Source organism: Mustela nivalis (assembly GCF_964662115.1).
Source record: "Mustela nivalis genome assembly, chromosome: 6".
Taxonomy (NCBI): Eukaryota; Metazoa; Chordata; class Mammalia; order Carnivora; family Mustelidae; genus Mustela; species Mustela nivalis.
This window is the reverse complement of record NC_139025.1, coordinates 37,347,688-37,370,465: the sequence shown is the minus strand read 5'-3', so window position 1 is coordinate 37,370,465 and position 22,778 is coordinate 37,347,688. Positions and strand designations below refer to the sequence as shown.

At 38.0% G+C, this 22,778-nt stretch overlaps 1 long non-coding RNA gene across 2 annotated transcripts in view; it reads right to left on the bottom strand.

Moving 5' to 3' along the window:
- The window catches only part of LOC309866419, a 128,787-nt gene that overhangs the window by 59,920 nt on the left and 46,089 nt on the right, over positions 1–22,778 (bottom strand). For both annotated transcript variants that reach the window (XR_014312642.1, XR_014312643.1), the window contains exons 3-4: positions 20,626–20,778; positions 18,107–18,182 (exon numbers count right to left, since the gene is read on the bottom strand). This is a non-coding gene — a long non-coding RNA (uncharacterized lncRNA). The remainder of the gene's footprint in view (positions 1–18,106; positions 18,183–20,625; positions 20,779–22,778) is intronic.

Sequence of the window (22,778 nt, the reverse complement as noted above, 5' to 3'; positions counted from 1 at the left end):
GGAGATTTATTTCCCATCAAATCAGAGACCACAGCAGAAAAAGACGATGGCTCTTAAGTGCCCCTTCCCACAAAATAGGCAGAAACAAATACCATTTTGATTTTCAAAGTCACAAAATCTGACCATCAGCTACCAACCAGCCTTCTGGTCTTTTTGTTAGTACTCACTATTTCCCTTTATTTGTTGGAAGTTTTCTCACTTCTGCTTCAGTATAAAATTATTTTATTTAAATATACATTTATAAGTATCTAGCACATATTTAACACCAGCTTCCACAAGGGATGTGAGAATAAATGGGATGTGCTTCCTACCCTTGAGGAGTTCAGGATGAATTCTATCAGATTTCCATCTGAAGTTTTAGCTCTTTCCAATCTCCTCCTCTTCCATGCTCCCAATCCCATTGGATCCCCTCACCCATCATCCCACTGAACTTTATTTCCCACTGTCAACTGTCTTATAGATTCCTGACTGCTACTTGAAGCAACACTAGCCCCTCTACCTTGCCCTACAGAGCTTAGATTCCCTGCTTCTTACAGACTGTCCCTCTCAATTCAGAGGCAGCCTGGTCCCAAGATCCAGGTCTTTTTATTCAGAGAACATCTCCTCCTGATTATACCCCAGATGAAGTCATTACCAACACAAGGTGTCCTCTAGTGAACACAGCTAACATGCATTCACACATCAAGCCTCCTTGTTCCTTGAACATACCACAAAATGTAATACATTATGCCATGGGAAAGCCAATGGTACATATCACCCATTCAGAACCAGACATTCTTTCATAGTCTCTTAGTTCCATCCTGGTATGCTTGCTGTCCTGATCGTTGCTTAGAGAAGAATGAAAATGGAAGACCACAGATTCCATATATCTATATCTCTTATGTGAATTTCAAACCTGGACTAGAGCATCTCTTGGATTTCCCTAGGCATTCTCCACTCCTAGATTTTTAGAAGTAGAATTGCCTAGTATTTGTGGTAAATTTAGAAAGATGGACACAAAAGTTCCCATCCCATAAACACTTTGCAGTTAGGGTTTTCCACTATTTGCATAAAGCTATGGAAGCTCTCCTTAAATCTGCACTATCCCTCTGACTTGATTTTACCAAAAGAATGAACTAAGAGTAAAGATATGTGGTTCCAATGGTAGGCTTATAAGAACCTTGTAACTTCGATTTCTATGCTCATAAAACACTCCCTTTTACAATGTTGCCCTGAGAATGCAGTACTGTAAGGAAGCCCAAGCCAGTCACGTGAAGAAGCCACAAGAAGAAGAATCAAGGTGCCCTACTTGCAGCTCCAGTTGAACCCAGTCTTAAACCATCCTGCCAGCTGAATGTATCCACATGAGTGACTCCAGGCAACAGAAGAACCACCTGGCCAACCCATAGAAGCATGAAAAATAGCTACATTTGGGGATGGCTGTTATAAGCAACAAAAACTGAAACAATATTTAAAGGCCATTATTTTTAGAACAAGATTGTCTGGATATGAATCCTACTCACTCTTTCACTTACCAGCTATGTGGCCTTAGGCTAATTATCCAACCTCTCTGGAGGTTAACATCTACCCCTTCTTCTATAGGAACACAATATTTACTGGGTACATGACTGCTCGGCTATACTACATTCCCCAGCCTCCCTTAATTTAGTAACCACGTGACTAAGGAACATGAACTGAATAAATGTGCATCAATTCTTGATCTGGACCTTAAGACACTGGGCATGCATTTCTTCATGCTCCTTTCCCTTTCTGAAGAACTAGATACATGTACCCACAACCTAGCTTCCACCAAAGACAACCCACCCTTTTTAAAAAATGCAACCTAGCTTCATAACTTAGCCCACAACCTAGTTTCAACTTCTAGACAAAGATGGCATCTGAGAAAATAGTGGGGAAATAAGATGAAAGGAATGTGGTCCCCTGAAAGACTCCATGGATCTCACTACCCCCTCCCCAGCCTAGACTCACTAGACTACAGCATGAGAGAAATAAGCTTCTGCGTTCTTTAAGCTACAATATTGTTCATTTTCTTTGTTATAGCATTTTAGTTTTTATACTAACTAATATACCCTCTATGCCTTAGCTTTAAATAATTCTTAAGGTCAATTTGAAATTGTTTGGTACTCTTTTCATGAAGCAAAGGTGATAGGGACATCATAATAAAACTATTAGGGTCTTTTAATATTCCCTTACAGGAAAAATGTCTTGCTGCATTGAACACTATAAGACAGTCTGAAAAATTCTGTTCAAGAAAATGTCTTATAGGGGCACCTGGCTAGCTCAGTGGGTTAAAGCCTCTGCTTTCGGCTCGGGTCATGATCCCAGGGTCCTGGGTTCGAGCCCTGCATCGGGCTCTCTGCTCAGCAGGGAGCCTGCTTCCCCTCCTCTATCTCTGCCTGCCTCTCTGCCTACTTGTGATCTCTGTCTGTCAAATAAATAAAATCTTTAAAAAAAAAAGAAAGAAAGAAAATGTCTTATAACTTATTATAAAGTACAATGTACTAAGTCTACAAAAAAATTTCTGACAATTTTGACATTAGCTTTAAAATATTCTAAAGGCATTCAATGTATTCAGCCTATTACCGGGCTAAGATTAGTTGGTCATCTTAGCAATGTGTTTTTTTTTTTTTTCCAATATCCAATTTCAATACTTGACCAAATGAAGTGAGATTCCTGTTTCAACCTGGATATTCAATAGTTTCAAATTTATTAATAGTAAATGAGGCAATTGATTTTTACCAGATTCGACACACTACTTAATAGCATAAGATGTGCTTTTCTTTTCTATTTTGTGGTGCATTCATTACCTTGGGGGTCAATCATGGAGACAACATGATTGAATGGAATAAATTTTTCTTATTGTCTTTAACCCATTGGAATTCATCTGAGGGTTAAATAACTGGAAACAAGGCTAACAAGCCAATTTTCACAGGAAGATGTTAAGGACAAATGTCTTATTTAAATATTCATGCTTGAAAGGAATTATTCTCTGAAATCTCTTTCATTTAGAACAGTTCATATACAGCAGGAATTTTGTTAAATTTGTTATAAGCTTTGAGCAGATATGAAACAAAGGCAAAATGTGACCCAATGTTAACAGGGTCTGAAAAATCATAGAACTGTACTATTTTACACTAGTCTGCCAAAATTCATACTGGATGACTCATTAGAAGTTATAAAATAAAAATGGATAAAATATGCATAAAGCCTTATACAAATATGTTGTTTTTTCATCTTTTTATGGTTGTTACAGAATTTGGGTTAAAACTAATGATTACAGGCCTAAGGAAATAGCCATTTAATTCAAGAATAAAATGAAATACTCAGTTATACACTTCTTCATATTTATAGGAGTAGATTTTTAGTATTTTAAGGTTCATTTTGGCATCTTAATATTTATAAGTATAGGTAATGAGACAATGTAAAAAGCCAATACCCAGTTCTAGGATATTAGGAATATTAGAATCCTTATAAAGAGGGGATGGAGAGATAAGCCAGTGGTAATTTATGTAAAATAGTTTGGATGTATATTGAATAATTATCAAGCAACCTTTCTTCAGTAGTGAGTTGTGAGGGAAAGGAGGGATGGTACAGAGACCAGAAGTTTTCTACCCACCAGAATGGGTTGGAACCATATCATGAATATGGTCACATATTACCCCTTCCCAACTTAGCCCTATGGTGTGATTATGAGATTTAGATAAAATGAGAAGTTGCATGTTAGAAACTGAGAAAATTAACATGGGTCCCCAAAGCAGATTCTATTAGCTGGCCTCTAGATTACTAATGCATCTTCTACCTAAGAATCTGGCAATGAAAAAACCAGGTTTTAAGTTGTAGATGTAGTATCTATTATCTTAAAATTTAATTCTTTCAGATTACTTAATATTATAAAGGGACAAATTAGAATCTTATCATAAGGAAACCTAACAAATACCACTGTAACCAAGACACCAAAGTTAACACCACCAATAAGCAGGTGAACCAACATCATTTGCCTCCTGATATGGCACACTAGGAAGAACACAACCCTAACTTTTATTGTATTTCTACCAAAAACACATAACCTGAATCTGATCCTGAGGAAACATCAGACTAACCCAAAATGAGGAACATTTTACAAAACATTGATTTACATATTCTTCAAAAACTACCTCTTAAAAGTCAAAGGCCAAGTAATTGTCCAAACTAAAAGAGACTTACAGAGACATCATGACTAAATGATGTTGGATCCACTATTGGAAAGAAAATTGCCATGAAGAAATTTGAAAATGGACTGCAAATCATAAAGTGATATTACAAAGATGTTATATTTCCTGAATTTGAAAACACTGATTTACATATTCTTCAAAAACTACCTCTTAAAAGTCAAAGGCCAAGTAATTGTCCAAACTAAAGAGACTTACAGAGACATCATGACTAAATGATGTTGGATCCACTATTGGAGGGAAAATTGCCATGAAGAAATTTGAAAATGGACTGCAAATTATAAAGTGATATTACAAAGATGTTATATTTCCTGAATTGGAAAATTATACTGTGGCTATAGATGAGAATGAGCTCATTCTTAGGAAATATATGTTTAAATATTTAGAATTAAAGGAATATGATACCTGCAACATAGTATAAAAGGGCCAGGAAAGACTATATATAAAGGGAAAAGGCATGATTAAAAACAAATGTGGCAAATGTTAATAATTGGTGATTCTGGATTAAGACTTTATGGAAGAATAGAGATAGTCCAAGATGGTGGAGGAGTAGGAGACCTTAGTTTTCCCTGGTCCCAGGAATTCAGCTAGATAACTATCAAATCATTCTGAAAACCTGCAAACTCAACCAGAGATCTAAGAAAATAATAGCTGCAACTCTAGAAATAGAAAAGCAACCACTTTCTGCAAGAACGACAAGATGAAAAACTCACCTCAAAAAAGCGAACAAGAGGCATTGCTGACTACCAGAGACTTAATTGGAATGGATATAAGTAAAATGTCAGAGCAAGAGTTCAGAATGATGATTATAAAGATAATAGCTTGGCTTGAAAAAAGCATAGAAGACACTAGAGAATCCCTTTCTGGAGAAATAAAAGAACTAAAATCTAATCATGTTGAAATAAAAAAGACGATTAATGAGATACAATCAAACATGGAGTCTCTGAGTTCAGGATAAATAAGATAGAAGAGAGAATTAGTGATATAGAAGACAAAATGATGAAGAATAAAGAAGCTGAGATAGAGAGAAATAATTACTGGATCACTAGGGGAGAATTTGAGAGAAAAGTGATACCATGAAGTGAAATAATACTGAATAATTGGGATCCCAGAAAAAGAGAAAAGAGAGAGGGGGGCAGAAGGTATACTGAAGCAAATTATAGCAGACAAATTCCCTAAATTGGGGAAGAAAACAGGTGTTCAAATCCAGGAGACACAAAGAACCCCCTCAAAATCAACAAAAATAGGTCAACACCTTGACATATAATAGCGAAACTTGAAAACCTCAGAGACAAAGAGAAAATCCTGAAAGCAGCTCAGGGCAAGAGGTCTGTAATCTACCAGGTAGAAACATTAGAGTGGCAACAGACTTATCCACAAAGACCTGGCAGGCCAGAAAGCACTGGCATGATATATTCAGGGTGCTAAATAAGAAAAATTGCAGCCAAGAATACTTTAATCCAGCAAGGATGTCACTGAAAATAGAAGGAGTGATAAAAAGTTTCCAGGACCAACAGAAACTAAAAGAACTTGGGATTACCAAACCATCCCTACAAGAAATATTGAAAGGGGTCCTCTAAGCAAAGAGAGAGTCCGAACATAACATAGACCAGAAAGGAAAAGAGCCAATATACAGTAGCAGTCACCTTACAGGCATTCGATGGCACTAAATCCATACTTTTCAATAGTTACTCCAAATGTAATGAGCTAACTGCCCCATCAAAAGACCCAGAATAACAGATTGGATAAAAAAGCAAGACCCATTGACATGCTGTCTGCAAGCGACTTGTTTTAGACTCAAAGTCACCTCCAGACTGAAGGTAAAGGGGTGGAAAGCCATTTATCATGTTAATGGAAATCAAAAGAGCTGGGTGGCAATTCTTTTATCAGACAAATCAGATTTTAAAGCAAAGACTATAATAAGAGATGAGGAAGAACACTATATCATACCTAAATGGTCTGTCCAACAAGAAGATCTAAGAATTATACTTATGCCCCTAACATGAGAGCAGCCAACTATATGAACCAATTAATAATAAAATCAAAGAAACACATTGATAATAATATAATAATAGTAGGAGACTTTAATATTTCACTCACAGAAATGGACAGATAATCTAAGCAGAAGATCAGCAAGGAAACAAGGGCTTTGGATTACACACTGGCCCAGATGGACATCACAGATATATTCAGAGTATACCATCTTAAAGCAACAGAATACACATTCTTCTCAAGTGTACATGGAACACTCTCTAGAACAGATCACATCCTGGGTCACAAATCAGGTCTCACCAGGCATCAAAAGACAGGGATCATTCCCTGCATATTTTCAGACCACAATGCTTTGAAACTTGAACTCAATCACAAGAGGAAATTTGGAAAGAACTCAAATACATGGAGGCTGAAGAGCATCCTACTAAAGAATGAAGGGATCAATGAGGAAATTAATTTTTAAAAGTTCACAGAAACAAATGAAAATGAAAACACAACTGTTCAAAACCTTTGGGATGCAGCAAGGTGGTCCTAAGAGGGAAGTATATAGCAATACAAGCCTTTATCAAGAAGTAAGAAAGGTTTCAAATACACAATCTAACCTCACATGTGAAGGAGCTGGAGAAAGAACAGCAAAGAAATCCTAAATCCAGCAGGAGAAGAGAATTAATAAAGATTAGAGCAGATCAATGAAATAGAAACCAAAAGAACAGTAGAAAAGATCAATGAAACTAGGAGCTGGTTCCTTGAAAGAATTAAGAAGACTGACAAATCCCTGGCCAGACCTATCAAAAAGAAAAGAGAGAGGACCCAAATAAATAAAAACACAAATGAAAGAGGAGAGATCACAACCAATACTGAAGAGATACAAACAATTATAAGAATATATTATGAGCAACTATATGCCAACAAATTAGGCAATCTAGAAGAAATGGATGCATTCCTAGAAATATATAAACAATCAAACAGAAATAGGAAGAAATAAAAAACCTTAACAGACCCATAACAAGCAAGGAAATTGAAGCAGTAATCAAAAATCTCAACAAACAAGAGTCCAGGGCTAGATGGCTTCCTAGGGGAATGCTACCAAACATTTTAAGAAGAATTAGTACCTATTCTTCTGAAGCTGTTTCAAAAAATAGAAATGAAGGAATACTTACAAATTCTATGAGGTCAGCATTACCTTGATCCCAAAACCAGACCAAGACCCCACCAAAAAGGAGAATTACAGACCAATATCCATGATGAACAAAAATGTCAAAATTCTCACCAGATATTAGCCAACAGAATCCAACAGTACATTAAAAGGATTATTCACCACAACCAAGAGGGATTTATTCCTGGGCTGCAAGGGTGGTTCAACATCTACAAATCAATCAATGTGATAACAATACATTAATAAAAGAAAGGACAAGAACCATATGATCCTCTCAATAGAGGCAGAAAAAGCATTTGACAAAGTATCGCATCCTTTCTTGATTAAAACTCTTCACAGTGTAGGGGTAGAGGGAACATACCTCAATGTCATAAAAGCCATCTATGAAAAACCCCATGAGTATCATTCTCAATGGGGAAAAACTAAAACTTTCCCCTTAAGGTCAGGAACATGACACAGATATCCTTCTCACCACTGTAGTTCAGCATAGTACTAGCAGTCCTAGCCTAAGCAATGAGACAACAAAAAGAAATAAAAGGCACATGGATCAGCAAAGAAGACATCAAACTCTCACTCCTTGTAAATAACATGATATCATCAACTTTTTTCACAGAGATGGGACAAATAATCTTAAAATTTTTATGTAAACAGAAAAGACCTCAGAGAGCCAAAGGAATGTTAAAAAGGAAAACCAAACCTGGTGGCATCACAATGCCGGACTTCAAGCTCTATTAAAAAGTTGTAATCATCTGGGATTTCATCAAGATCACAATCTTTTGCACAGCAAAGGAAACAGTTAACAAAATCAAAAGACAACTGACAGAATGGGAGAAGATATTTGCAAACGACATATCAGATAAAGGACTAGTGTCCAAAATCTATAAAGAACTTAGCAAACTCAACACCCAAAGAACAAATAATCCAATCAAGAAATGGGCAGAGGACATGAACAGACATTTCTGCAAAGAAGACATCCAGATGGCCAACAAACACATGAAAAAGTGCTCCATATCACTCAGCATCAGGGAAATACAAATCAAAACCACAATGGGATATCACCTCACACCAGTCAGAATGGCTAAAATCAACAAGTCAGGAAATGACAGATGCTGGCGAGGATGCAGAGAAAGGGGAACCCTCCTACACTGTTGGTGGGAATGCAAGCTGGTGCAACCACTCTGGAAAACAGCATGGAGGTTCCTCAAAATGTTGAAAATAGAACTGCCCTATGACCCAGCAATTGCACTACTGGGTATTTACCCTAAAGATACAAACGTTGTGATCCAAAGGGGCACGTGCACCCGAATGTTTATAGCAGCAATGTCCACAATAGCCAAACTACGGAAAGAACCTAGATGTCCATCAACAGATGAATGGATCAAGAAGATGTGGTATATATACACAATGGAATACTATGCAGCCATCAAAAGAAATGAAATCTTGCCATTTGTGACAACATGGATGGAACTAGAGCATATCATGCTTAGTGAAATAAGTCAAGCAGAGAAAGACAACTATCATATGATCTCCCTGATATGAGGAAGTGGTGATGCAACGTGGGGGCTTAAGTGGGTAGGACAAGAATCAATGAAACAAGATGGGATTGGGAGGGAGACAAACCATAAGTGACTCTTAATCTCACAAAACAAACTGAGGGTTGCTGGGGGGAGGGGGGTTGAGAGAAGGGGGTGGGGTTATGGACATTGGGGAGGGTATGTGCTTTGGTGAGTGCTGTGAAGTGTGTAAACCTGGCGATTCACAGACCTGTACCCCTGGGGATAAAAATATATGCTTATAAAAAATAAAAAAATTAAAAAAAAAAAAGTTGTAATCATCAAGACAGTATGGTACTGGCACAAAACAGACATGTAGATCAATGGAACAGAATAGAGAACCCAGAAATGGACCCTCAACTCTATGGTCAAATAATCTTCAACAAAGCAAGAAATAATATCCAATGGAAAAAAGACATTCTCTTTAACAAATGGTGTTGGGAAATTAGACAGCCACATGTAGAAGAATGAAACTGGACCATTTCCTTACACCACACAAAAATAGACTGAAAATGGATGAAAGACCTAAATGTGAGGCAGAAATGCGTCAAAATTCTAGGAGAACACGCGCAGCAACCTCTATGACATTGGCCATAGCACTTCTTGCTAGACAGGTCTCCAAAGGTAAGGGAAACAAAGGCAAAAATGAACTATTGGGACTTCACCAAGATAAAAACTTTTGCACAGCAAAGGAAACAGTCAACAAAACCAAAAGACAACCAACAGAATAGAAAAGATATTTGCAAATGTCTTATCAAATAAAGGGCTAGTATCCAAAATCTATAAAGAACCTAACAAATTCAATACCCAAAGAATAAATAATTCAATCAAGAAATGGGCAGAAGACATGAACAGACATTTCTGCAAAGAAGATATCCAAATGGCCAACAGACACACGAAAAAGTGCTCAGTATCACTTGGCATCAGGGAAATGCAAATCAAAACCTCAATAAGATACCACCTCTCACATCTATCAAATGGCTGAAATTAACAAGTCCAGAATCGAAAGATGTTGGCGAGGATGCAGAGAAAGGGGAACTCTCTTACACTGTTGGTAGGAATGCAAGCTGGTACAGCCACTCTGGAAAACAGTATGTAGGTGCCTCAAAAAGTTGAAAATAGAGCTACCCTATGACCCAGGAATTGCACTACTAGGGATTTACCCAAAAGATACAAATGTAGTGATCCAAAAGGGCACCTGCACTCCAGTGTTTATAGCAGCAAGTCTAGAGTAGCCAAACTGTGGAGAGAGCCCAGATATCCATCAACAGATGAATGGGTAAAGACAAAGTGGTCCTTATATGCAGTGGAATACTACTCAGCCATCAAAATAAAACAAAATCTTGCCATTTGCAATGACATGGATGGAACTAGAAGGTATTATGTTAAGTAAAATCAGAGAATCACAGAAAGACAATTATCATATGCCCTCACTCTTATGTAGAATTTAAGAAACAAAACAGAGGATCATTTGAGAAAAGAAGAAAAAATTAAATGAAATCAGAGAGCGAGACAAACCATAAAAGATAATTAATCATGGGAAACAAACTGAGCGTTGCTGGAGGGGAAGGGGGCAGGGAGATGGAGTAACTGGATAATGGACATTAAAGAGGGCTAGTGGGGCACCTGGGTGGCTCAGTGGGTTAAAGCCTGTGCCTTCGGCTCAGGTCAAGATCCCAGGATCCTGGGATCGAGCCCTGCATCAGGCTCTCTGCTCGGTGGGGAGCCTGCTTCCCCCTCTCTCTCTGCCTGCCTGTCTGCCTACTTGTGATCTCTCTGTGTCAAATAAAATAAATAAATAAATAAATAAATTTTATTTTTAAAAAAAGAGGGCAAGTGATATAATGAGCACTGGGTATTATTTAAGACCAATGAATCCCTGATCTCTATCTCTGAAACTAATAATATATTAAATGTTAATTAATTGAATTTAAATTAAAAAATTAAAATGAAAGTAAAATAAAATTCTTGGATATATTACAAAAATTTAAAAAAGAATTTATTGGAGATCTTTGTATTATTCTTGCAACTTTTCTTTAGATTTATAGTTATTTTAAATTTAAAAATGTTTAAACTTCACTCTTTTAAAATATAAACTTATTTTTAAAAATAAATAAAACATGAGGTTATTAAGACTTGAAAGATAAGAAAAGTTATCACTGTTTTCAATACCCACCATCTTGTTTAATAATATTGGTGAGTTCTAGAACAAAAATAAAAAAGCTTATCTCTTAGCAAACTAAGAACGTAGATCATTAGATCTATTCATTAAGCAGATAGTTTTAAGTATTCACGTATGTGTTCAAAATGTTATTTTTCTAAGTGTTCTTCTTTCACAGTCATTCCATGGGAAATATCTGAGAATGTTATGAGTGAACATTGTTAACCATCTAACATCCAGAAAGCAAAACCTTGAATATCACGAGTTGGTACTATGTATAGTACACTCCAAATCCAAAGATCTATGGCTACTCTACAAATTGAATCCTTCAGCATTACTGGCCCATGTTTTGTACCAGGTACTGTGTTGTTCATAGGTCAACTCAGAGCACAACCATAGTTTCCAATGAACCACCAGTTCCCATGTGAATCTTTCCAACCCAGACCTCTCCTGAGCTGCAATTCTACATGGGCCATCTTCACTTGGATGTCTCAAAGGCATCTTAACATGTACCTGCCAAACAGCACACTTGATCTCCAAATCTTTGTATCCTCCATTCTTTCTTTGGGTCAATGAACACTGAATCTTTCTAGTAGATTCAGGGAGAAAGATGGGAGTCACCTCTGCATCTTCCATCTTATCTTCTACCTAAATATCCACAACCAATCAGTTACCAAGTCCTCCTGACCTCACCTCTAACTATATCTTTATCAACTTTTCTCATCTCCATTCAAGAGAAGTTAGTTTATTAATTAATATCATGAATTATGGAATCAGATTACTTGGATTGAAAGCCAATCTCCAAATTCATAGTTAGTGTAACCTTGGACAAGATACATTGCCTCATTTTGCCTCAGTTTTCTCATCTGTAAAACTGGGACCAATAATACTATCTACTTCATAAAGTTTTTGGAGTAAGTACTCAATAAATGTTAAATACTACTGTCTTCTTTGCCACACTCGAGTCCAAACAACCATCACCCCTCAAGTACACCAGCCTTTTGCTAATCTCTGTAATTCGATATTTGCACCTCCCTAACCAATATAAGAACTAGATGATCTTTATTAAAAAACACTTGTAAGCATCTCACTGCCCTGTTTAATGTGTCTCAGTGGTTTCCTATTGCCCTTGAACACAATTCAAACATTTTTCAAAAACGTACGTGTTTCTGCATGATCTAGCCTAATGTTTCTCCAACCTTTGACAGCTGAAGACCACTTGATGGACAGTCAGTTGACACAGTGCTATAAGTTTTAGATTAAAAAAAGAACCAAAGGCTCAATCCAATTCAAAATAATAAAAATATAATTTAAAAATAAAAATAAAAGTGGTCTCATGAAAGAGAGAGGTAGAACATTATTTGCAGTTTTTCACCAAGGCATCCAGTTCTATGTCAACTTAGATCAGTTTCCATCCACATATAGGCGGCTTATTTTCTTACATTCTGTTTCTAGTAAACTTTAAAGTCCTAAATTACAGTTGTAGACATCAGGAATGACAATCTAGAAATGATCTTCAGACAGCTCATAATGGAATTAAGCAGATGATCCAAAAGTTATAGGATGATTTTTCACTGAAGATTATTCAAAGCTCTGTCAGATGCTGCTGAGTCAAGGGACCCAACACATACAAAAGCAGAAAGGCTAGCAATTGGATCCAATCCACTCTGACAAAATGCAATCTTGCAGAATTTCTTCAGTTTCTACTGTAGCATATAGATATGGTTTTCAAATATACCCCTATAATACATAACCAGTTTTTCCTGGAATCAGTGACGGACATCATCATGTGCGGGGAAAAATAAAATGGAGCAATGGAGCTCTTTCACCATAGGTCAACCTTAGAAATAAACTGTCATTTTTCACTCTCAACATTAAAAATCTCAGTATGCCAAAATAATGGATTAGGCTGTTTGAGAATCTGGTATCAGTAATATACACCACTTGAGCAAATCACTTGAAAACATATGTCGAGGCGCCTGGGTGGCTCAATGAGTTAAAGCGTCTGGCTCGGCTCAGGTCATGATCCCAGGGTCCTGGGATTGAGCCCCACATTGGGCTCTCTGCTCAGCGAGGAGTCTGCTTCCCCCTCTCTCTCTGCCTGCCTCTCTGCCTACTTGTGATCTCTCTCTTGCTCTGTCAAATAAATAAATAAATAAATAAATCTAATTGAAAAATTTTTAAAAAAAGAAAACATATGGCAATGACATAAAGCTGTCATTATCAGATCACCATGATGAAATATTTTTTTTTAAGATTTTATTTATTTATTTGACCGACAGAGATCACAAGTAGGCAGAGAGGCAGGCGGAGAGAGAGGAGGAAGCAGGCTCCCTGCCAAGCAGAGAGCCCGATCCGGGCTTGATCCCAGGACCCTGGGATCATGACCTGAGCCGAAGGCAGAGGCTTAACCCACTGAGCCACCCAGGCGCCCCGTGATGAAATATTTTTATCTCTTCTCTCATTCAGATGCTTGTGAATACCTTTCCTCTCACCAACAATTCTCTATCTCCTATACCAATTTTGTCCTTTTTATTAGTTCACTTCCATTAGCATAAAAACTATGTTGCTATTCATTCTTAAAAAAAAAAAAAAAAAATTCCCTGATTTCTCCAATCCCTCTCTTAAACCTCTCCAGTCAGGTTTTTGTTCTCATCAACTCCACCAAAATCATCCTTGTCAAGATCACCAGTGACCTTCACATTCCAAAGTCTCATGGTCAGTATCAGCTCTCCTCTCACTGAGCATCAGCGGCATTTGGCACTGGTGATCACTGTCTCCTCTAGGAAACACCTTACCTGGTCTCCTGGACACTGCATGCTTGCAGCTTCCTTCTTGAAGCACTCTATTTGCCTTTACTCAATCCCTTTACTCCTTGAACCTCAAGAGTTTTCTCCTTTTTCCAGAGAAGCAAGTTCACATCTATCTCTAGCCCTAGCTCTCTCCTAAAATCCAGGACCGTGTTATGTCCTCTTGGTCTAACAGACACAACATCCCCCAAACTAAAATCTCAATCTCAAGTAATAGAAGTTCCCTCTTCCCAATTGCTCAGAACAAGACCTTTAGAGTTCATCCTTGATTCCTCTTATTCTCTGATAATGTACATCCAGTCCTTCTGATGACTGGTACACCCAGAATATGACCTCTTCTCTCACTTCCACTCTGGTCCAAGCCACCCATATTTCATTTGAATTATTACAATGGATCTCCTTGCTTTCATCCTCACCCCCCACTCAATCCCAGTCCACATTTTTCACAGAAGCCAGAGTGATCCTTTTAAAATAAACCCAATCTTAGCCCTATTCTGTTCCAACCTTTCAGTGGCTCCTCATCACACTTGGCCAAAGTCCATACCAGGACCTAAAAGGTCCCACAGCTGACATTTTGCTCCGTTTCCTCACTTATTCTGTTCCAGGTACACTGGAACTCAAACTTTCCAAGGATACTCTCACACATTTGGGGCTTTGCACTGGCTAAGTCCCTCTGTCTAGAATATTCTTCCCTCACATATCTTGTCCAATCTTAAACATTCACCTTTGAGAACTACTTTCTGCTCCACCCCTCTTCTGACCAATGATTCTTATTTACTATAGTCTTCTTATTTTCCAATAGCACTTATCACCCATTAAGGTAATTTACATATTTGCTATGTTCATTGTTTATTATTTACCTCCTTCCACTAGAATGTAAATTCCACAAGGGCAATGATAGTGTTTACCTGAGTAGTTCACCACAATATTCCTAGCACCTGGTAGGTGCCCCATGAATATCTGTTGCCATAATTAATAAATCCATGGTAAACTGGATTTGCCAGACTAATACTATACATTGAAGATTATATAAACAATTGATTATTAACAATGATTCTAAAAAGGTTTGATTATTATCATATGGTTTCACTCATATGCAGGACATAAGGAGTAGCACCGAGGAACACAGGGGAAGGGAAGAAAAGCTGGGAAAAAATCAGAGAGGGAGACAAACAATGAGAGGCACTAGATTCTGGGAAACAAACTGAGGGGGGACAGGCCATGGGGTAACCAGGATGGGTATTAAGGAGGGCACAAGTGGTGATGAGTACTGGGCGCTGCACACAACTAATGAATTGCTGAACACTATGTCAAAAACTAATGATGTATTATATGTTGCATTATATGTTCAATTATAATTGAACATAAAAATTTTAAAAAAAATGAAAAGTTTTGAAGAGCAAGTATGATATGGCCTTCAGATTTGGACTTGGACTTGAATCCCTGATACATCACTTAACCTATCAGCTCTGTGACTTTGAGCCCAAGATTTCATTTCCATTTAATAACAATGGAAATCACATCACCTACCTCTGATCTTTGAAAGGATTAAATGTGATATGTGCAAAATTTCTCAACACAGTGCTTAACATGTAATAGTTGTTCATCAAATGTTAGAAGGTCCATCTCCCTTTTCTCCTTCCTCCTTGATCATAGGAAGAGTTACTTGCTCGTTCTGGTATAGGTTGAGCAGAGCTGGAAAAGGATTTCACTTTACATACTACTTAGTTTAGGGTATATGCCTGGAGCACTGGGTTGAGAAGGATTTGATGGCCAAAGTTCAGATTCAGCTAGAACTTGCACCATGATGGTAACTAACTAAGAACTGAGGGAGGGGAGGGAATGGTGGTATCTAAGTGTAATCTATCATCCTGGTTTTAATGGTCTCCCCTAGTGCCTCACAGAAGAACCCTCTATTTCTCAAAATGCTCGTGTGATTTTTCTAGCAGAACTATGAGAGGAGCTATATTATATCCAGCATCAAGTGTAGAATTATTTCTTAGGTTATGGGAAGGCTTAAGGAAAGACAGCAGAAAATCTATATTTCTACAGAAGGCTTATCAAGATATCTGAGCTGTCACTCCGTTTTATGGAGTCTTCCTTTTTTCAGTATATTTCAGTATACTCAGGGTCCAAAAGCGCAGAAGTTCAGCTAATCAGGCTTCACAAATCCCATCTCCTCAACTAGATTTGGAAGGTCCATATTTACTCTAAGGGAACTTTTCCCAATGACATAGAGAAAATTTTGACTTTTTTTTATAAAGATCTTCAATCCAGACTAACTCAAGATTAAGCATTTTATGGATTCCAGTGGTGTAAAAAATATTAAGAAAAGTGCAGGAGACAGATGTTAACTGAAGAAAAGAACATTAGACATGAATACAATTATTCTCCTAAGATGTTATGTTATTCATCAAGCTGGTGTGGCCTAGTAACAGTAACTTAAGATTTTCATGGCATAGAGAATGTAATAGCTAAATTTTTTTTAAAAAATGTGTTATGGCCAAGATATATTCTGGAGGAAAGAGGATGGGCAAAATGATATTTAGTTCTTTTTTTTTTCTAGTTGGTATCAAAGGCAGCAACTTATCTGAAAATAAGCTTCAGTACCTAAGAGAAGGAAATAAATGTTTCCTATTATGTGCAAAATTTATCTACTGGAGAAAAAAAAGGAAACAAACATTAAATCAAACAAAAGGTTAGATGGCTCTCATTCTATTTGAGATCAAGAAACATGGAGCTAAAGATAGCATCACAACATCCAAGCAGTTTCACCCTTACCCACAGTCATGACCCTGTTGTGATTAGGTAAACGATAGCGGTGAAGACAAACAGGGGAGAAGGGTATTTGACAGTCACCTTTGATTCGGGGAAAAAACTGAAATCAGCTGCAGAGGTGATTCACAAGGACAAGTGGTGCTTTATCAACACCTTCAGTAAGAACAGAGGAGTATCGACAATGACCTAAAGTACAAGAGTTCAGAAACAGATCCGCTGCCCCACATGGCTTACAGGCTCACCACAAACAGCCTAAAGGAGGTTTCGCTTATAAAGCACAGCACTGAACATAGCTACAGCTTTATAAGCTCTCACCTAAAAGGCCAAGGAATCTAACTGGAGGGTGGATGTTGAGTGTAGGGCTCTCCTTGTTTGAGACTCACCACCGGTGATCCATTCTTAACATAGCCAGGTAAACAGTGTGGGTTCCCTAGCCAGACTGCCTGTGGGAATCCCCACTCTGCCACCTCCTAGCTGTGCAAACTTCCTGTCTCTGGGTCTTGGTTACCTCTTCCATAAGACGAGAATTTTTCTTTCACTATCACAGTGTATATTATAAACATATTATTACAAGAATACTGGTACGTTCCAAATAAAATATATTTTACGGCTTAAACAAAGGAGAAGATACATTTGTAATATTTAGACATTTTGGAATATAAATACACATCTTCATTTAACTCTAGAGGATCCTTAAGTTTGGCTCCTGGGTAATATACTAACATCTATTCCCCATCCCCCATTCAGGAAGTCATACAAATATCCTATCAATAGGATATACTTAATAAAAGATAATCAATAAGACACATGGTTAAAATTAAGGAATAGGTATTTTTTTATTTTTTTAAAGATTTTATTTATTTATTTGTCAGAGAGAGAGAGCGCACAGGCAGACAGAGTGGCAGGCAGAAGCACAGGGAGAAGCAGGCTCCCTGCCAAGAAGGAACCCAATGTGGGACTCGATCTCAGGACGCTGGGATCATGACGTGAGCCTAAGGCAGCCGCTTAACCAACTGAGCCACCCAGGCGTCCCAAGGAATATGTATTTTTAAAGCTTTTCCTTGTTTTTTCTGCAAGTTGAGAATTTAGTGGTACTTATACAGTTACGGTAAGGATTAAATACACTAATAAATACCAACATGTTATGTACTGTATTATTAGCCATGACTCTTATTATCATTGTAACTACAAATAGTACTATTATTACTACTATATCTTACTATTATACTACTATTATTATTCCCCTTCCTCAGATCTGTAGTTTCCTCTCTGAACATCATCTTCCATTTTCAACCTGGTGGGCTCCTGGTGTGGACCTGATTGGTATAAACCAATTAGCATATTATCACTGAACCCAAATCAGAGAGAAACCTGGCCCTTGTGTAGGAAATCCTGAGACACACACTGTCCTTTCCACCGGGCTAGTTAGCTAAAGAAGTGAAACTCACCTCACTTGTGGCTATGGAGTATCCTGGAGATGCTGAAGATGGATCCCGCCCAGAAGTAGGAAGCCAAGAATGAATCCTAGTGGCAACAATAAACCCTAAGTCAGCCAAACCCAAAGCCAGCTTCCCCCGAATGTTCAGTTATGTGATTATAAGCCTCTTTTAGCTCAAGCTAGTTTGGATCGAATTTTGTTTCTTGACTCTTTTATATATTCATGACTACATTTATAGAGCTATTATTAATATCGTTTCATTTAGAAGACAGAGAATTATTATTTCATGTTTCCCTCAGTCTGCACAAATGGGGGTTTAAGTGTCTTGCATCCTGTTCTTAACCATGTATCTTAGTCCGCTTGGCCTGCTATCACAGAATACCACAAATGTTATAAACAGCAGAAATGTACTGTTCACACTCTTGGAGGCTGGGAAGCCAGATCAAGGTGCTGGCAGGTTTGGGATCTGTAAACCTGCTTCCTGATTCATGAGCCATGGTCTTCTCTCTGTGTCCTCATGTGGTAGAAAGGGCTAGGGAGCAGAGGTCTCCTGTATAAGGGCACTAATCCCATGAGGGCCCCACCTTCATGACCTAATCACTTCCTAAAGGTCCCACCTCCTAATCCCATCACAATGAGTTTCTATATGTGAATTTGAGAACATTCAGTCCATACTGAATGCAAACATGTAAACCCAAAAGCCAAATTTGAAGAGCAACTCAACTCAAATTATAATCACAAATGCAGGAAATGATACTCCAGCATTTCACAGCTTTGTTAAACAAGTCATCTCTACATGCCTTGTCTCAAATATCATGTGGCAGTTTATCCAAGATCTCCTCATTGCTCTTTCAGGCACTAATTTGGGCTCTTCCAAGTATAAGTAAGAGAAATCCATCGCAGATTAAGGTAAGCCAAAAAGATAATGTAACCGTTCATTCAAAAGGGAAACCCAGGCCTCTGTTAGGAAGAGTCTGATCCAAGAGCTCAAATTATGTGATTAAGAATCCATTTTTCTCTCTTAACAGCCATGTTTTTCTTTAATATAATGGGAAAAGCATGAGCTCTAGAAGCAGGCTGCCAGATTGAGAATCCCAATTCACCACTTCCTAGCTGTTTGACATTAACCAAATCACCTGACCTCACTCAGCCTCAGTTTTTTATCATGAAAATGGAGGAAATAATAATACTCACCTCATATGTTTTGGGGGAAGATTAAATAAGTTAAAAATGTATGCTACTGGGAGCACCCAGCTGGCTCAGTCAGTTAAGCATCCCACTCTTGATTTCAGCTCAGGACTTGATCTCAGGGTTGTGAGTTTGAGCCCTGTGTTGGTCTCCATGCTGGGTAAAGAACCTACCCTAAAAAAAATTTTTTTAAACTACTTTATCATTATCATTATGATCAACATGAGGTAGGATACTTCCACCTGGTGATCCTTAGTGAAAGAAATTCCAGGGGAGAAGAGCATCTATGTCTAGAGAGCAACAGCTGATGCCCCAGAAATCATTCTTATTTGCCAAACCTAGATCAAGTACCTGATCCCACCCTAGAGGGTGGCATTAGCCTGAGCTGAACAACTTGGACTATAGGTAGACGGTAGAAGGAAAATTAGAGTGCCATTCCCCAAAGATGAAAGATATCTAAGATTGACAAAAGCAACAAATGTGATCATTCAAATAGTAAATAATAGCAGTTGCCATTTTACAGAGTGAACAACAGTATTCATGAAAAGGGCATAGCCTCTGAGCCCCGTTGTAAAGAGAATTCCTTTATTGTTTAAAAAGTTGTATTCAATGATTATAAAAACTCCCTCCCAGACTCAATGAAATTGAGGTTTGGAAGAATTCTGAGACCTAATAAAAATAAAAATACAACAGAAAAAAACCTTGGGCATCTACAGAATGGACAACAATTATCACAAAGTCTCCACATTTGAGAAAACAAATAAACGATGGTACGGAGCATTTGAGATTATTGGAATTAGCCATGAATGCTTTGGAGACGTGCATAGTGTTGGAGGATCACCTTCCTTTCAATATGAAAGAAAAAAATAAAGTTTGGATAAAAGCTTGCGTAAGTGAAATTCACAAAAACAAAACCATTTTACCAATTTTCTCATTATAAAGTTAATAAAAATTATATTATTTTATCATACAAAACTATGGTCTAAAGAAGTTACCTTCAGAACTTCAGAGTAGACAAAAGAAACATACATCTCACAAAATCGATTACAATTTCTTCAATTTTCCAAAAAGTAAGGAAAAGTACAAAATAACTTCCAAATATAATGTGATCAAAAACAAAAGAAGCAAATTAAAAACCACTAGCATTGTTGAAATACTCACAGTACTTTTAATAAGTCAGCACAATAGTGAATAGAAAATTCACAAAAAAGAAAATTTCATAAAATTGAATGGAAAATAAAACACTTTGCAAGAATTCTCCTTGTTGACAATAGAGGAGAGTCTTTTCTAGGGCACTCAACCTGAAAGCCCTGTGTCCTTTCACAGAATGACTCCACCTACCTTCTGCCCTTGGTTGCTGGGGTTACAATCACAGAAGCCTTTGTCTTCCTCCCTTTGTCCTGGGGGTTTTAATAGATTTGCTTGAAGCTGTTTACTTTTTCTTCACTCTTCACTTATCCCCTGGGATTTAGTTTCCAGATCTTTCCTCAGTCCCTGTCAGGCATAAACACCAAATCTGAGATCAGAGCTGAGGTCTCATTTAAGCACTGGCAGTCTTTATATCTCTCTTTATTCTGATGCAGGTGATTTCTAGGCACAAATTAATTAGCAAATGGTTTCTTCAAGAGGTGTGATCACACACATTACGTCCACAGAGAAGAGTTGCATTTCCCTCGCCGTTTAGTGTCTCACCAACGAGGAGCTGGTCAGTAACCTGCTGGCTCTCAGGAAGATTGATTTGTGGGTTTAATCTGGTCACAACCACCAAAACACTTCCTTATATACAAGCCACATCCCATGTGCCCTGCCCTTCAACTCCTCAATCTTTGTATCAATTTTTCATGTAACAACCAGGCCTCCTAAGCATAGGGCACATTTGGAGTTGTTTTTCTAGCAGAGGTAGAGACTTACACCAGTCTTTTTCACTTTCAGCAACAGATTCTCCCATGTAAAAAGGGCAATAAGGTGTGGCAGGGCCCTGAGCCCACAGAAGTTCAGCCTGAGGCAGTGACACTAATCCTTTCCCACTCAGATAATGACCAATCTGGGGACCATATCACTAACAGGTTGAAATAATCATCAAAGATCTTTGTTTGACTAGAAGATGGCTATTTCCGAAAGCTATTCCTGCTCCAAGGCCTTGACAAAGAAAACAACTTAGCACCCCCCTCAACCTCAAACTTATCTGCCTTCCAAAACATACCTCTTCAACCTAGAAAATCAGGAATCAATCCAAAATCTTTCCAAACTATTACCTATCTCTTCCAGATAGGAGAAACTTGAAAGATCCCTAACCTCTGGGCTTCTACGGAGGGGAACCAAAAAAATATTTTTAATAGTCAGACTATCCACAAGCCTGAGACAAAGCTTTGGTTTGTTACAGTTTGTTACAGTGAAATACAGAAAACACACACACACACACACACATGCCTACACACCCCTTAATCATTACTAGCCAAATCAGCCTCTTCTTTCTTAGACAGAAAGAAGTCCCCATCTGCCTGAGATTCACAAGTGACTACGTCTATCAGAATTAAAAGATTCGGCAAAGAAAGAAAAAAATCCTCCAAGCAAGGAAAAAGGAAGCCATTTCAAGAACTATAAAAAGAGCATATCCAAGAAAATGTGGCTGATAAATGATTATGATATCTTATCACACTGTATCATATGACATGTGATTGTAACATGGGCAATAGTCAGAGGCTGAGAACAGCTAGTCTGACAGATTAAAAAAACACAGATACATGTGTGTTCGTGATCATGACGACTCATCCCTCTGGGGGAGCAGCCGTTCCAGACCAGGCTAGTCCTAGGACAGCCTGTCAAGTTTTAGCAATGTCCCAACTGATCTTAAGGGTTAGGTCCAGTGGGAGATTTGGGTCAGAACTCCTAGAACTATGCTTCCCCTTTCCGTCTCCCACCTCCCCACTTCCACTAGAGGCCTGACTTCCGCTTTAGCCCCAGAGAAGGCCTCCTATGGAACAGGGAGTGACTCGTGGCTGGGCTGAACATTTTGGAATCACCATAACCACAGCACATCCCACATTCCTAAGACTGGATTCAAAACATTCTCCTATGGAGAGGCTAATCCAGAATCAGAGTATCTGACTCAATTGCCTTATTTCCCTGTGCAACTTCTAGTTTCAAGCACAAAAGAAAAAAAAAAAAAAGAGGAGAAAAATCTGGGCTCTTTAATAAAGTCATACTAAAACTGAAAGCAATCAAGTCAGAATTTTATACAAAAATGCTCTCTTGGCATTTGGGAAAATTCGTGTGAAACCAGAGCTCAGAGGACAGGAGGGAGCCAAGGAATTGAGATCTCAGAAAAAAGCAGGAAATATCACCCAACAAGATTTCACCACGTACTGGTAAGTTTGTGTAAACTTGGTGCTCGAGGTAAACCAATAATTAATGGCTACAAAACCACCACTCGATCATTCAAATGGCCCAAGATCCTTAAAATACAGGCATCTGGTTGAGACTAGTTCAACACA